This window comes from Anabrus simplex, chromosome 1 (genome assembly GCF_040414725.1).
Source record: "Anabrus simplex isolate iqAnaSimp1 chromosome 1, ASM4041472v1, whole genome shotgun sequence".
Lineage (NCBI taxonomy): Eukaryota > Metazoa > Arthropoda > Insecta > Orthoptera > Tettigoniidae > Anabrus > Anabrus simplex.
In genome coordinates, this window is record NC_090265.1 from 65,422,979 (window position 1) to 65,439,152 (window position 16,174).

Here is a 16,174-nt window from a genome sequence, read left to right on the forward strand (position 1 = left end):
CCACGCATTTTTCATCGTATATACTTCCTCACCTCATCCTTCTGACTTAATTATATAGATAACAAGAGTGCTAGTATTTCACTTCCGTTTACTTCTACATCCTTGTAGGAAGACACTGCAATGCTGCTGTTATAGGAGCAATATAGTTTTATTTTTATAGGTAGATCTGCTAAAATTAAATGCAGTCTTTCAGGTTAAGTGTTCACTTTTTTTGGTTGGAATCGAACCCATGATCATGAGGCGGACATCACCACTGATCTCCTAAGGAAGCCAATCAACCAGAGAACGGTGAGTACGACCGACGTAGAATTTAAACATTTTAATTTTATAATAATAATAATAATGGTGCATGACATCTGTATGGGCTTGGTGGTGAACTAATGGGGATAAAATGAATGGCGAAAACATCATAAATACCCAGTCCCCAAGCCAGGAGAATTAACAGTATGAGGGGTTTGATTGTGAAAATTGAACCGGGGCCATCAGACCAAAGGCAAGCATTCTCTCCATTTAGCCACAAAGCCGGACTTCAATTTTCTAAACGTTAGGCAACCATCTCCACAGATCAGGTGTTGAGTATTGGCAATGGCAGAAGCCAGGGCAGTAGCTTGTGAAACAGTCTGGCCCCGCGGTGTAGGGGGCAACTCGTCTGCCTGTCACCCGGCGGCCCCGGGTTCAATTCCCTGTTGGGTTAGGGGTATTTAATTGTAAATGATTAATATCCCTAGCCTGGAGAGTGGGTGTTTGTGTTGTCCTTAACGTTCCTCACATTCAATACTACATTTCTTTCATTCCAATTACACGCAGTTTCATATCACTTGGTGCAAAAGATCTCTATAGGTCGACGCCCCGACCAAATACCATTTTTAAAAGAAAAAAAGAAGAAGCTTCTCCGTTGGCTATTGGCTGCAGCTCAAAACGCTTAAGGCGTGACATTCACTAAACCAACTATGAAAAAGGGGTAACGTAAGTCTAGTGGTAGCCCATGTCTTGATCCCAGCATACGCCACTGAATCACAAATATGTTTCTCCTTAATGGTAATGAATTCTTCCGAGTTAGGTAGTCATGAAAATGAAAACAGGAACGTTAATACCATGAGATGATGTTCCCCCTCCCAAAGATGTATGCATGTATCGGAACCAGGCCGACAAGAAAGACAGGCCGCGGCGCGCACGTCGTACACTGAATGTCACGTGACTCAGCCGGTCTTACTGTAGAGAATGCATCCCCAGGCTCAAGCGAGAGATTATCGTAGTGTGGTAAATAAAATACATTTCAGCGCATTTCAACCTACTAAAAGAACACTACTGAACTACAGATCAAATGAAATATAGTGTCTCTTACTATCCTTGGTTGAACAAAAACAAAAAATCTTGCTGAGGTAAAGATATGCACACTCAGATAATTTTAATGGTTAATGTACAATTAAGCCTATATGTACAAAAACATTCATGTAAGAAATATCTTACTGAATCCAGGATCAAAGGTAGGCCTATTGTAAACTATTTACAATCTGGTTTCAGCATCATATTTAATACTTAAATTATGCTCCCTTCCTGAAAGTTATCTTGAAACCACCCTATTCAGTTAGAAATTAAATGAAACATAGTGTCTCTTACTATTCTTGGATGACAAAAACTAAAAATCTTACTGCAGTAAAGATATACATACTCAGATAAATCAAATGTTGCTAATGAAACTGGTTAAGTACAATTAAGCCTACATTTACAATAACATTCATGTAAGGAATATCTTACTGAATCCAGGATCAAAGGTAGGCCTATTGTAAGCTATTTACAATCTGGTTTCAGCATCATATTTAATACTTAAATTATGCTCCTTTCCTGAAAGTTATCTTGCAACCACCCTATTCAGTTAGAAATTAAATGAAACACAGTGTCTTACTAGCCTAGGATGACAAAAACTAAAAATCTTACTGCAGTAAAGATATGCACACTCATATAAATCAAATGTTGCTAATGAAACTGGTTAATGTACAATTAAGCCTGTATTTACAATAACATTCATGTAAGGAATGTCTTATTGAATCCAGGGTGAAAGGTAGGCCTATTGTAAGTTATTTATAAGTCTTACATTTGTTCCACTACATACCTGGCTTCAGCATCATATCTAGTACTTAAATTTTGCTACCTTCCTGGAAGTTATCTTGGAACCACTCTATTCAGTCGGAAATGAAATGAAATAGAGTGTATCTTACTAGCCTTGGTTGACAAAATCTAAAAATCTTACTGCAGTAAAGACATGCACACTCAGATAAGTCAAATGTTGCTAATGAAAGTGCTGAATGCGAATTAAGCCTATATTTACAATAACATTCATGTAAGGAATATCTTATTGAATCCAGAATCAAAGGTAGGCCTATTGTAAGCTATTTACAATCTGGTTTCAACATCATATTTAATACTTAAATTATGCTCCCTTCCTGAAAGTTATCTTGAAACCACCCTATTCAATTAGAAATTAAATGAAACATAGTGTTTCTTAGTAGCCTTGGATGACAAAAACTAAAAATCTTACTGCAGTAAAGATATACACGCTCATAGAAATCAAATGTTGCTAATGAAACTGGTTAATGTACAAGTAATGTGCAAGTAATGTACATGTAATTAAATAGGATATGAATGTGTTACCTCTAAATCCTCAGCACTCGAGTTGTAATTTATCCAACGCGTGTATTGCTGCCCAACATTGCTGAATGAAGTGAGGAACGATGAGGTTATATGCACATTTTTGTAAATAAATACTTACTTACACTTCCGCACACAACACTATGAATGTAAGGAACTGTTGCACAACACCAACAAATTCACATAAACACCAAATCTCCGTTATTTCCTTCCATAATCCACAATAAACTAGCAATAAGACCGCAGGAACACATGTAATAACCGGCTTCACTCTGCCATTACTGGGACTGGTCTTGTCACGTGACTTAACCGGACCATGGCCTGTCTCTCTCGTCGGCCTCGCTTGGAACCTCTGTAAATATGAGTTTGTTGATACTAGATCAACATTTTTTTCAATAAGCGGAAGAGAGGGTTTATTTTTGTAATTTTATAATTGTTGTTTATTTGTACAAGTCATTTATGTATATTGTCGACTAGTTGATGTACCCGTGCTTTGCTGCGGAATTCTACATTTTGTACAGAATTCTAGGTTAGGTAGTGTACACCTTGTGAGTGAGATTGTATTAAATTGCATAGCTCCTAACGTTACCCTAGAAACACGACGGGGAAGTCTCCAAACGTCTTTTCTCATATGAAGACTGGGTTAGGGAATTTTCATTGTAATGGTAGACCCACTTGTCTGCCATCAGTCCAATCAGTTTGGGGAGTTTTCATTGTAATGGCAGACACTTACTCTCCACCTGCCTTTTTACGTCCTCAGAAAGACTGTCTTAATGGTTTTCCCAACTGAAATAAATATAGCTCATTACAATGACGTCAGTAGGAATAGTGCGATTAAAAGCAATGCTTTCATATGAAATACTCCATTAAATGAAAAATCACACATTTTCTCACTTTCAACGAACTATACTACGCTTTACAAAGCTTTACTAAGCTGCCGATCTAACAGTCCAAAGAGTTCCAGAGCTGGAATGACCTAGCCGCAGACAGCCGTGATCCGTGAACGCTCTTCGTCTTCTTTTTTTGCGGGGTGGGGGTCGAATAGTCAAGAGCCCCAGGGCAAAAACTATGCCCTTTTACTAATCTATTTCCTAGGAGTACCCGATGAATCGGAAAATCTCAATTCACTACACGGGTGGCGTAAAAATCTATCTGACTTGGAGGCAAATTTTTTCTCCAAGCCAGAGGAGAAACCTCGTCTTCACTACTAATTGGAATAAAATGAATGTAGAATTTAATAAAAGTGAAGAGGAAGAAGCCTTTCTTAAGAAACAGCTTAATTTTGAGTTATTTAGTGAATTGTGGTGCTATAATTTGGAATAGGCCTAAATCGTAATTCTAGATCAGGTCATATGGCTACTACTACTACTACTACTACTACTACTACTACTACTACTACTACTACTACTACTACTAAGTGAGCCTGTACCTTAAGTGTGCACACTGCTCATTCAAAACAGTGCGTCAGAGTAGGGATCGAATAGCTGGAGTACTATGATGAAGCAGTGTGTTAGTACCAGCAGTATCAGAAAATGTATGAACCAGAGGAATTGCGTGCTAAAGAAAGTTTTCTAACTCCCCAGCAATTTCCCGCCAGTATTCAGTCAGGCTGTTATACTCGGTATGCAGCAGTAATCCCATCTATCGGAGTTGAGTGGCAGCATAAGAGACAAAGAAGATCACAACAAACAATGGTCAATGTAATGATACTGTTGATCAATGTTATGAGCTTTCTGTATTGTAGGCCTTCACATTTAGTTTTCTTCCGACTCTGAAATACCACTCTTATCATAGACAGTACGGTAAAACTGAATAAAACATAAATGATCGAAAATTGTATTCTCTACTTATGTAGGCCTGGTACTTTTCGATAGGACCAATAATATAGGTATTTAAAAATTAAATTTTAGGCACCTTCCCCTAAACTACAATTTCATCTGGGGTGAATAAAATTGTTTATAGCTTAGACTGTAGTTTCTTATTCCCTGACCTCTATATACCAATTTTCATTAAATTCTGTTAACCCATTTTCTCGTAGCTCGGCGTTGATATGGACTTAGCAACAAAAATAGAAATTCATGAATATCTGTTTTCATAGCCGCTATGGTAAAAAATGTAAATGACATAAATGATCTGAAATTTAATTCTATGTAACTTTAGTTATGTAGCATTTGTCAATAAGACCACTAATCGCATAAATATTTGAGAATTAAATTTAAGGCCTTCCCCTAAACTACCATTTCACTCAGTGTGAATAAAATGATTTATAGCCTAGATTGTAGTGGCTCTTCCCCCAACTTTACATACTGATTTTCACTACATTCACTTCAGCCGTTTTCTCGTGATGCATGTACATATTTACATACAAACAGACAGAATTTACAGAAAAGTAAAAAGTGCAATTCCTTGTTACCGTGGACATGACCGATGCAGAAATACCATTCTTTTCAAATTCTGAGCAATGTACAGACAAACCTCTTATTAATTTTATATACATAGATGTCCCTCGAAATCAAGGTCTTACAAATTGAGATATACGTCTACCTGTATTTTTTCTGCACATTTTAACTTCATACTGATAGGACATGGAGTAAAGCATTTCCGCAGAGTTAGTGGACGGATGCACACAAGCTCAGCTGGCACTTCCCATATGCAATATGAATTTAGATGTGTCTATTGGACTGAGCATCACAGAGCAGAACCACCAACATAAATCAGCACGAGCCGCCACTGATTTGAAGGTGCTCAAATATGTCAGCCTCGTGTATGTAGATTTACTGGCACGTAAAAAACTCCTGCGGGACTAAATTCTGGCACCTCAGCGTCTCTGAAAACCGCAAAAGTAGTTAGTGGGCGTAAAGCAAATAACATTATTATTAGTTTTATATTCTATTATTCTTATATAAACCAATAACTACACCGGGTGACCTCGAAGGATTGAAGGACGGAACGTGAGTACATAATCAATTAAAATGGCCGCAATTGTTTTCACATATGTTCAATCCAACGGTAAACAACGGAACAAGCGCCGGCATGGAAGTTCTGTGGGTAGTGGTAAAAATACCACCTTTTTGGCATAAAAAGTCAGAGTTTGGTTCTTACAAGTTGAATTCTAGTTTGTCACTGCAAATATAACAAATGAGGTAACCAAAATATCATTGTATCTTAGGATCATTCGACAGTTAAATTGCAGAATTAATATCAGACTACATAACCAAACATTTGTTAACTGCACCATTTAAGGACTTGAAGGCACATTCAAAGAGTCAGAGACCTGCAAGGCAAAAAAAGTTACTTATGGAAGTAGGGGTAGGAGACAAAAAAACCAACCCATTTACTTAGAGAAATGTGTGTTCTGGCAGGTTCTCCAATAACCGATGATTTAAAAAAAAACATTTTTTTACAACTACTTCCCACCAATGCATGATCTATTCTAGCTGCTAGCCAAGATGCAAGTCTTGATGCCATGGTCTCCATGGCCAACAAAATTGTAGAAATAACACCACCTAGTCCTTTCATGTGTAGCACTGAAGTAGTTGCTCAATCAGTGAAAGATTTTCACGTCTCGAAAAGCAACTTTCTGAGGTAAGAAGTTGTATCCAAGAGCTCCAAACCTGATCACCATCATGGAATAGATCCAAGTCACCTCGGCACATCCCCAAGTACTCCATCTGCTGGTACCACCACAAGTTCAAGCAGAATGCTAAGAAGTGCGCTTTACCATGCTCGTTTGTTCGTCAGCCATGTATGAGTTAGTAATTCATTGCCGGATAACATTTAGAGACATCACTTGACGCACCATAAAGGGAGGAGGCTGAATTATCCCGCTGCCTGTTTGTAACAGATCGCAACACACGGCTAAGAAGTTTAGTGGATTCTGGAGCCGATGTCTCAGTTCTACCCACAACTGCACTAGAATGCAAAAACTACATATGATGACGTCACAACAGAACAATACAGAATTGAAAAATCTTAAAAGAAAAAAGAAAAAGGAAAAAACAGAACCCAGTTCATTGAAATTCACCACCATGGTTTTATCTGATGGATTTAAGTTGGTTTTTGGTAATTCTACAGAGAAACTCAGACCTTGCATCCTGCCATCCTACAGAGAAAGAGTTTTCCACGCATTACATGACTTAGCTGACCCTGGCATCACAGGAACAGTGGATTTAATATGACAGCACTTTGTTTGGCTTTCAATGAAACAAGATGTAAAACTGTGGACAAAAACGTGCATTCCTTGTCAGAGCAAAAGTTTTCAAACACAAATAATGCTATCGGAACTTTCAGTCAACTCAGTGATCACTTCTCTCTCATCCATGTGGACATAGTAGGACCACTATTTTGTTCTCAAGGCTTCACATACCTACTTATGGTAGACATATTCGCACGTTGGCCAGAAGCAGGACACATTACTGCAGAAACTGTTGCTAGTACTCTCTTGTCATTATGGATTGCACGTTTCAGTGTCCTAAATTCATTACCTCCGATAGAGGACGACAGTTTGATTGCCAGCTGTTCACTCACGTCACAAGAGCTTTGGGAATACATCACATAAAAACTGCTGCTTACCATCCTGCTTCCAATGGGAAAGTCGAATGCTGGCATCGCAATCTCAAGGTTGCCCTAATAGCTTGCCCCTCAGATGACTGGGTCAACAACTTACCTACCATATTAATAGGTCTCTATGTGATTCCAGAATACAATGTCACTCCAGCAGAAATGACTATGTTACTATCAAGCTTCCAGCTGATTTATTAGATTCAACACCATTACCTTCAAAGTGAGGCAGCACATGGCCTCACTCAAGCCAATCAATATTCGACATCACTCTGCAAAATCTATCTTCATCCACCCAGAACTTATGACAACTTCTCATGTATCCATCAGACAAGATGCAGTTAGAAAACCTCTCCATTCTATTTACAATGGACCGTATCTTATAATCAAATGTTCTGAAAAGAACTTCACTCTGGAACCGCCTCATGGTCAACAGACAGTTTCCATCAACAAACTTAAACCAGCCTTCCTACTGCATAACATGGAACCTACACCACCCAAGTCCTCAATGCCAGTGCAACCCAGATCTGTGATTAACCATGGAGACAGCCATCAGTCCAACAAGCGGATTACACATTCTGGTCGCACAGAGCGCTTCCCAAGTAGATTCATCCACGTTGGCACTGGGGAGGGAGTAGTATGTGGCAGCCAGTGGTTCATGAACTATTATACTCTTTGACTAGTGTTGTTTGTTCCATATTTTCTTCAAGTTTTATATTCTGTTATTTAGTTCTAACCTAGTCAACGTCTGGTATCAATCTTTGTATTATGTAGCTGTATTAATAAATAGTGTATATTTAAAAACCATTAACTACACCTATTTTTAGTCCTAATTAAGTAAATTACTCTGTAGTGATGTTCCTTTCATATTAATCCCAAATGGATAAATTAATGCTAAGTTCTATCGTTAGCAACTGGATTAGGGTTGCAGCTAGAAGCATGATTTTTTTTCATTAATTTATGTAGGATTTTGCAAAAGAAAACAAGTTCTTGCATTATTTTGTCAAATATAACTTGCCGATGACACTGTGATAATTGTAACAGATGATTATGAACTAGAAACCATCATACGGAGGTTAGACGAGCGAAGCAGAGAATATGGTCTTATCAACAATAAAAATACCAAAGTGATGATTGTAGATCGTTTTAATAACAACAAATCTCCCATAGTAAGAATTGCTGATTATGAGGTTGTCCGTTGCTTCGAGTATCTGGAATCTATTGTCAAAAATACCGGAGACTGTGAACCTGAGATCCGTAAGTGCATTGCAATTGCAAGAAATTCAACAGCAAAACTCACACGCATCTGGAAGGACACCACCTTCACTTCCAAGACAAAGCTCACCCTCATTCGAACTCTGATCTTCCTTATCGCGACCTATGCAGCAGAAACTTGGATGATGAAGATGGCGGATCACCGCAGGATTGATGCTCTAGAAATGTGGTGCTGTAGGAGATTACTGCGAATACCATGGACAGCACACCATACTAATGAAACAATCCTGCAACAGCTCGGCATCAGAACAAGACTGTCGAACCTTAGCAACCAAAAACAACTCTGATATTTTGGTTGTATTGCCAGAAAACAGGAGGCAATGGAAATACTTATCATAGAGGAAAAAGTCGACAGCTAAAGACCTAGAGGATGTGCACTGTTACGATGGATGGACCAGATCAAGAGCTTGACCAGTATGAGCTTACAGCAAGCATGACCAAAACAGAGATTGCTGGAGGCAGATCACCAAAAGGTGATGATGATGCTTGTTGTTTTAAGGGGCCTAACATCGAAGGTCATCAGCCCCATCACCAAAAAGCTTGTTGCGTGATGCCACTACACCCTTACGAAGGGTTGGACTCAAAGAGAGAGAGAGAGAGAGAGAGCTTGCCATATTGCTTGAAATTTGCTTTAATGAGTTTCTAAAATTATCCATAGAAAGTTCATTAGTATGACTTATTTATGTGAAAGGTATTTATATAAATAACAATAATATTGATAATCATTCATTATTCCTTTATTCCAGTCCTAATTAAGGTTAGTAGATTACATAATAATAAATGTTGTAAGTTAATTACAATTATGCCCTGGAATTCCTTCTTTATTTTGTGAAACATAACATAGCATGTTACATTGGACCTCGCTTTCATTAGTCATCTCTGTTCATTGACAATCAAATTGTGCTTTGAATAAAACCTCTTTGCATCAATGGATGAACAAGGAACCAAAATGGAAATGCGCTTTTTCACTCATAACCAAACATTTTTATAAATGAACTGAATTACATTAATTCGATAAAATAGATTACATATTGACATCATTTAGAGACATATGTTTTTCAGTTTTGTTTTCAACCGAGGCACCAACATTTTGCAAGAGAAGAGTCAGCAATTACATTCCCCCTACCCTTTGTTTGAAACCAGTAAATGCGAATATGGATAATTAGACTTTTCTAATTCTAAAACAATGACTGCTTTCAGGGGCTGGACGACAAAGCAAAAACCTGAAAGTTCCCAGAAAATAATATTATTGTTACAGACATCATAGAAGAGTGGTTACTGAACATTTCTCTGAAGAATCCTCCCTGATCTGCTTCAGTGATGCATTGTCACACTTCTAAGCAAAGCTTTAAAGCAATTCTAATCTACAGTGGCAACCAGTACAGGAACAATTCCAGTGCATATTCCGTGCACTTATGTGAATTTGTTCCTTACTCCCAAGTCTTTCCAGCCCAAAGTTTGCAACATTTTCATAATATTACTCTCTTGTCAGAAATCATCCAGTGCAAACTGTGCTGCTTTTCTTTGAATTTCCAGTTCTTGAATTAAATAATCCTAGTGAGGGTCCCGGGAAGCTATTTTTGTCATAGTTAGAAAGGAATGTTGGTAAAGTAGGACTAGTTGGCAATACCACATGGTTAATGAGGGAGGCATGAGCAAATTTGTAAAAAAAAAAATAAAAAATAATGATCAATGGAAAATGGTAAATAAAAATGTAAACAACCTATGGAATGGTTTAAAGCAATTGTTGACGAATGTGAAAACAGGTATGTACCTTTAAAGGTGGTAAGAAATGGTAAGAGGAGATGAAGAACAGGTGGATAGATTATTTTGATAAACTCATTAATGTAAGGAATGTTGCAGAAGTGAGTGTAGTGGTACATCAGGATGGTCCAGAAATGGAGAGTGATATTGCAATGGAAGAGGTGGAAATGCCTGTTCAACAAATGAAAACAGCAAAAGCAGCAGGAATGGATGAAATATGTATGAAAATGTTAAAGGGAGCAGTACCTATTTGTCTACAGTGGTTGTATAGGCTGCTAAGGTGTATATGGAAGAAAAAGCAAGTATCTGATGATTGGTGTAAAGATTTACATACCAGTATTTAAGAAAGGTGACAGGAAGGTATGTGACGATTATTGAGAAATTACACTGTTGTCACAAGTAGCCAACATATTGGGGAGAATAGTAGAAGGAGGATGAGAGGAAGTGTGGAAAGGAATTTAGAAGAAGAGCAGTATGGATTTCAACAGGGCAAGTCAACAATAGACTCTATGTTTAGCATGAGATTACTGATGGAAAATCAATGGGAATATGGTAGTGTATGTTAATAGAGAAAAGGTGTGGGGAAACCGTGGAAAGAAAAGGATGTGGAAGTCAGTCAAGGGAACTAGGGAAAGAAATGTATAAGAATTGTTCCAGTTGTGTCCAGACTCCAGTGGGGAGAACAGATTGGTTTAGAAAGTAAACTGGACTAAGACAGGGTAGTGTATTGTCTCCACTTATGTTAATAATGGTTATGCATGAAATTCTAAAGGAAACAAACGCAAGAAATGGAGGGGATACGAAAATATTGTTATCAGACAACATAGTGTACATACAATATATCTCTTAATACATGTAGAGATTAAGAGATTATACCCCTATAATAACTTATGCATCAGAGACTTGGACTTTGACAGCAAGAAATGACAGTAAAATTTGGGCCAGTGAGATGAAGTCCCTGAGGAGTATGGCAGGGAAGGAGAGACAGAGTGAGAAAGGTTGAGGTCAGAAAAGAGATAGGGGAAGAAAAACTGAGTGATAGGATGGAGAAGAATAAATTGAGATGGTCTGGACATGTTATGAGGATGGAGGAGGGAAGGATACCAAACCAAGTGTTGGAGGCTAAGATAGAAGGAAAGAGGGCATGACCAAGGCCCAGAGCAAGATGGATGGACTCTGTCAAGAACAGTATAAGAAAAAGAAGACTGGACTGGAATACAATCACTGAAGAGGAGAGGCAACGGTGGAGAAGTACCATCAACACCCCAACCTGGCAGGAGCTGGACAAGGGGAAATGAAAATGATGATAAAGGAATGGTAAGGACCCATTATAGTATAACAGGAAAATAAAGAGATTAAGAAAGAGATGTAGATGAGAAAGAAATAACATGTTAGGAATGGTTGTGGGAGTAAGGAGAGTTTGAAGGAACTTACTAGGAAACTGAATTTAGCAAAAAAATCAGCAAACATGATGGCAATCATGATTGGCAGCCATATGAATTTTAGGCAGCAATAAAGTGATACGTATTGTGTAGGTACTTTAAGACAGAAACAGGTTCCAGGAAGGACATTCCAGGAATCATTAATGAACAAGGGCAGTGTATATGTGAGGACAGAAGGCAGAAGTATTCTGTCAGCAGTATGTAAAGGTAATGTCCAGATAGAGGAGGTGACTAATACTGGTGAATTACTGAAATTTGCATTAGGTAATAAAGACATTTACAAAAGGATACCAAAGTTGAAAGATAGGAAGGCAACTGGGATTGATAGGATTTCTGGGGATATATTAAAGACTTTGTGTTGAGATATAGTGCCATATCTGAAATAGTTACACTGGCGGAAAAAAAGTATCCGAACACCAAGAAGGGGTTGTGCTAGATTAACATACATTAGTAGGCATGTTTATACATCTGAAAGAAGACGTTGATTCAAATTTCCCATAAATCGCATTAGCGTGGTGCTAGTAGCGGCCCCATGACATTGCACATCAGGTTTGCATTAAATACGGGCTGTACTGTGCAAGAGCGTTAGTTACCTGTGAGATTGGATGGAGTGACTGTGAGTGGATCAAGAATGCCTTTACGATGACGAAGAGGCCAGAATCAGCAGCTCACTGCAGTTGAACGAGGCCATATAATAGGGCTACGTGAAGGTGGATTTTACTTCCGTGCTATTGCAGAATGACTTGGCAGGAATGTCTCTACTGTGCATGCATGCTGGCAGCAGTGGTCACGAGAAGGTACGCTCGCAAGAAGACCGGGGTCCAGACGTCCTCGTAGCACCATCGAGACGGAGGACAGCCGTATTCGGTGCATGGCTGTGGCGCAGCAGACTGTGTCTGCACCAGCAATTCGAGTGGCAGTTGGCACCACAGTGACGCAACGAACTATTTGAAATAAGTTACTTGAAGGACAGCCCTGCCCTGCGGCATGCATTCCACTTACCCCAAACCACTGCTGTCTGCGACTTCAGTGATTTGGGGTCATTTGTGGGGAACACTGTAAGTACCTAGGTGTTAATATAAAGAATGATCTTTATTGGAGTAATCATATTAACAAAATTGTTTAAAGTTGCAACCTGTTTGTGTGGTTGTGAGGATATTTAGAAGTTGTAGTAAGGATGTACAGCAGAGGGCATATAAGTCTCTGGTGAGACCCCAATCAGAGTATGGTTCCAGTGAATGGGACCTGCACAAGGACTGCTTGATCCAAAGGAAAGCATGATTTGTTGTGGGTGATTTCTAACAAAGGAATAAGCGTTACGGAAATTTTGCAAAGTTTGGGCTGGTAAGACTTCGGAGAAAGGAGACGAGATGCTAGACTGTAGTATGTTTCGAGATGGCTTGGAGTGACGTTAGTAGATGAATAAGCTTGAACAGAGCTTTTAAAAATAGGAAAGATCATAATATGAAGATGAAGTATCAATTCAAGAGGACAAATTGGGGCATGTATTAAATTATAAGATGAGGAGAAAGGGATGTGTTGTTGTTTGAGTCATCAGTCCATAGACTGGTTTGATGCAGCACTCCATGCCACCCTATCATGTGCTAACCTTTTCATTTCTACGTAACTATTGCATCCTACATCTGCTCTAATCTGCTTGTCATATTCATACCTTGGTCTACCCCTACCGTTCTTACCACCTACACTTCCTTCAAAAACCAACTGAACAAGTCCTGGGTGTCTTAAGATGTGTCCTATCATTCTATCTCTTCTTCTCGTCAAATTTAGCCAAATCGATCTCCTCTCACCATTTCGATTCAGTATCTCTTCATTGGTGATTCGATCTATCCATCTCACCTTCAGCATTCTTCTGTAACACCACATTTCAAAAGCTTCTATTCTCTTTCTTTCTGAGCTAGTTATCGTCCATGTTTCACTTCCATACAATGCCACGCTCCACATGAAAGTCTTCAAAAACATCTTTCTAATTCCGATATCAATGTTTGAAGTGAGCAAATTTCTTTTCTTAAGAAAGTTCTTCCTTGCTTGTGCTAGTCTGCATTTTATGTCCTCCTTACTTCTGCCATCGTTAGTTATTTTACTACCCAAGTAACAATATTCATCTACTTCCTTTAAGACTTCGTTTCCTAATCTAATATTTCCTACATCACCTGCCTTCGTTCGACTGCACTCCATTATTTTTGTTTTGGACTTGTTTATTTTCATCTTGTACTCCTTACACAAGACTTCGTCCATACCATTCAGCAACTTCTCGAGATCTTCTGCAGTCTCAGATAAAATAATAATATCATCGGCAAATCTCAAGGTTTTGATTTCCTCTCCTTGGACTGTGATTCCCTTTCCAAATTTCTCTTTGATTTCCTTTACTGCCTGTTCTATGTAAACATTGAAAAGGAGGGGGGACAAACTGCAGCCTTGCCTCACTCCTTTCTGGATTGCTGCTTCTTTTTCAAAGCCCTCGATTCTTATTACTGCTGACTGATTTTTATACAGATTGTAGATAATTCTTCGTTCTCGGTATCTGATCCCTATCATCTTCAGAATCATAAAAAGCTTGGTCCAATCAACATTATCGAATGCCTTTTCTAGATCTACGAATGCCATGTACGTGGGCGTGTCCTCCTTGATTCGATCCTCTAAGATCAGTCGTAAAGTCAGGATTGCTTCACGTGTTCCTACATTTCTTCTGAAGCGAAATTGATCTTCTCCCAACTCAGCTTCAACTTGTTTTACCATTCTTCTGTAAATAATACGTGTTAAAATTTTGCAGGCATGAGATACTAAACTAATGGTGTGGTAGTTTTCACACCTGTCAGCACCGGCTTTCTTGGGAATAGGTATAACAACATTCTGCCGAAAATCGGATGGGACTTCTCCTGTCTCATACATCTTGCACACTAAATGAAATAACCTTGCCATGCTGGTTTCTCGTAAGGCAGTCAGTAATTCAGAGGGAATATCATCAATTCCAGGTGCCTTGTTCCTATTTAGGTCACTCACAGCTCTGTCAAACTCTGACCTCAAAATTGGGTCTCCCATTTCATCAGCATCAACAGCCTCTTCATGTTCCAGAACCAAATTATCTACATCTTTACCTTGATACAACTGTTGGATATGCTCCTGCCATCTTTCTGCTTTATCTTCTTTCCCTAGAAGTGGCTTTCCATCTGAGCTCTTAATATTCATGCACCTAGATTTCCTTTCTCCAAAGGTTTCCTTGATTTTCCTGTATGCAGCATCTACCTTTCCCAGGACCATACAGCCTTCGACATCCTTGCACTTCTCCTTCAGCCATTCTTCCTTAGCTACCTTGCACTTTCTATCCACTTGATTCTTTAATCGCCTGTATTCTTTTCTGCCCTCTTCATTTCTAGCATTCTTGTATTTTCGTCGTTCATCAATCAGGTCTAGTATCTCCTGAGTTATCCACTGATTCTTAGTTGATCTTTTCTTCCTTCCTAACAATTCTTCAGCAGCCCTACTGACTTCATTTTTCATGACTCTCCACTCTTCCTCTATCGTGTTTCCTTCAGCCTTTTCATTTAGTCCTTGTGCAACATGTTCCTTGAAACAATCCCTCACACTCTCTTCTTTCAACTTGTCTAGATCGCATCTTTTTGCATTCCTTCCTTTCTTCAATTTCTTCAACTTCAGATGGCATTTCATGACCAACAAGTTGTGGTCAGAGTCCACGTCTGCTCCTGGGAAAGTTTTGCAATCCAACACCTGGTTTCTGAATCTCTGCCTAATCATAATGAAGTCTATTTGATACCTTCCAGTGTCTCCAGGTCTCATCCACGTATACAGCCGTCGTTTGTGGTGTTTGAACCAAGTATTGGCAAGGACTAAATTATGATCAGTGCAGAATTCAACCAGCCGACTTCCTCTTTCGTTCCTTTGTCCCAATCCAAATTCTCCTACTGTACTACCTTCTCTTCCTTGGCCTACCACTGCATTCCAGTCTCCCATCACAATTAGATTCTCATCACCTTTTACATATTCTATTAAATCTTCTATCTCCTCATATATTCTTTCAATTTCTTCATCATCCGCTGAACTAGTAGGCATATAGACCTGCACTATTGTGGTGGGCATTCGTTTGGTGTCTATCTTGACGACAATAATTCTTCCACTATGCTGGTCATAGTAGCTTACCCGCTGCCCTATTTTCTTATTCATTATTAAACCAACTCCTGCATTTCCTCTGTTTGATTTTGTGTTAATAATTCGATAGTCGCCTGACCAAAAATCCTGTTCTTCCTGCCAACGTACTTCACTTATACCGGCTACATCTAACTTTAGCCTATCCATCTCCCTTTTCTGATTCTCTAACCTACCACAACGATTCAAACTTCTAACATTCCACGCTTCGACTCGCAGAATGTCAGTATCCATCTTCCTGATGATCGCCCCCTCTCGTGTAGTCCCCACCCGGAGATCCGAATGGGGGACTAGTTTACCTC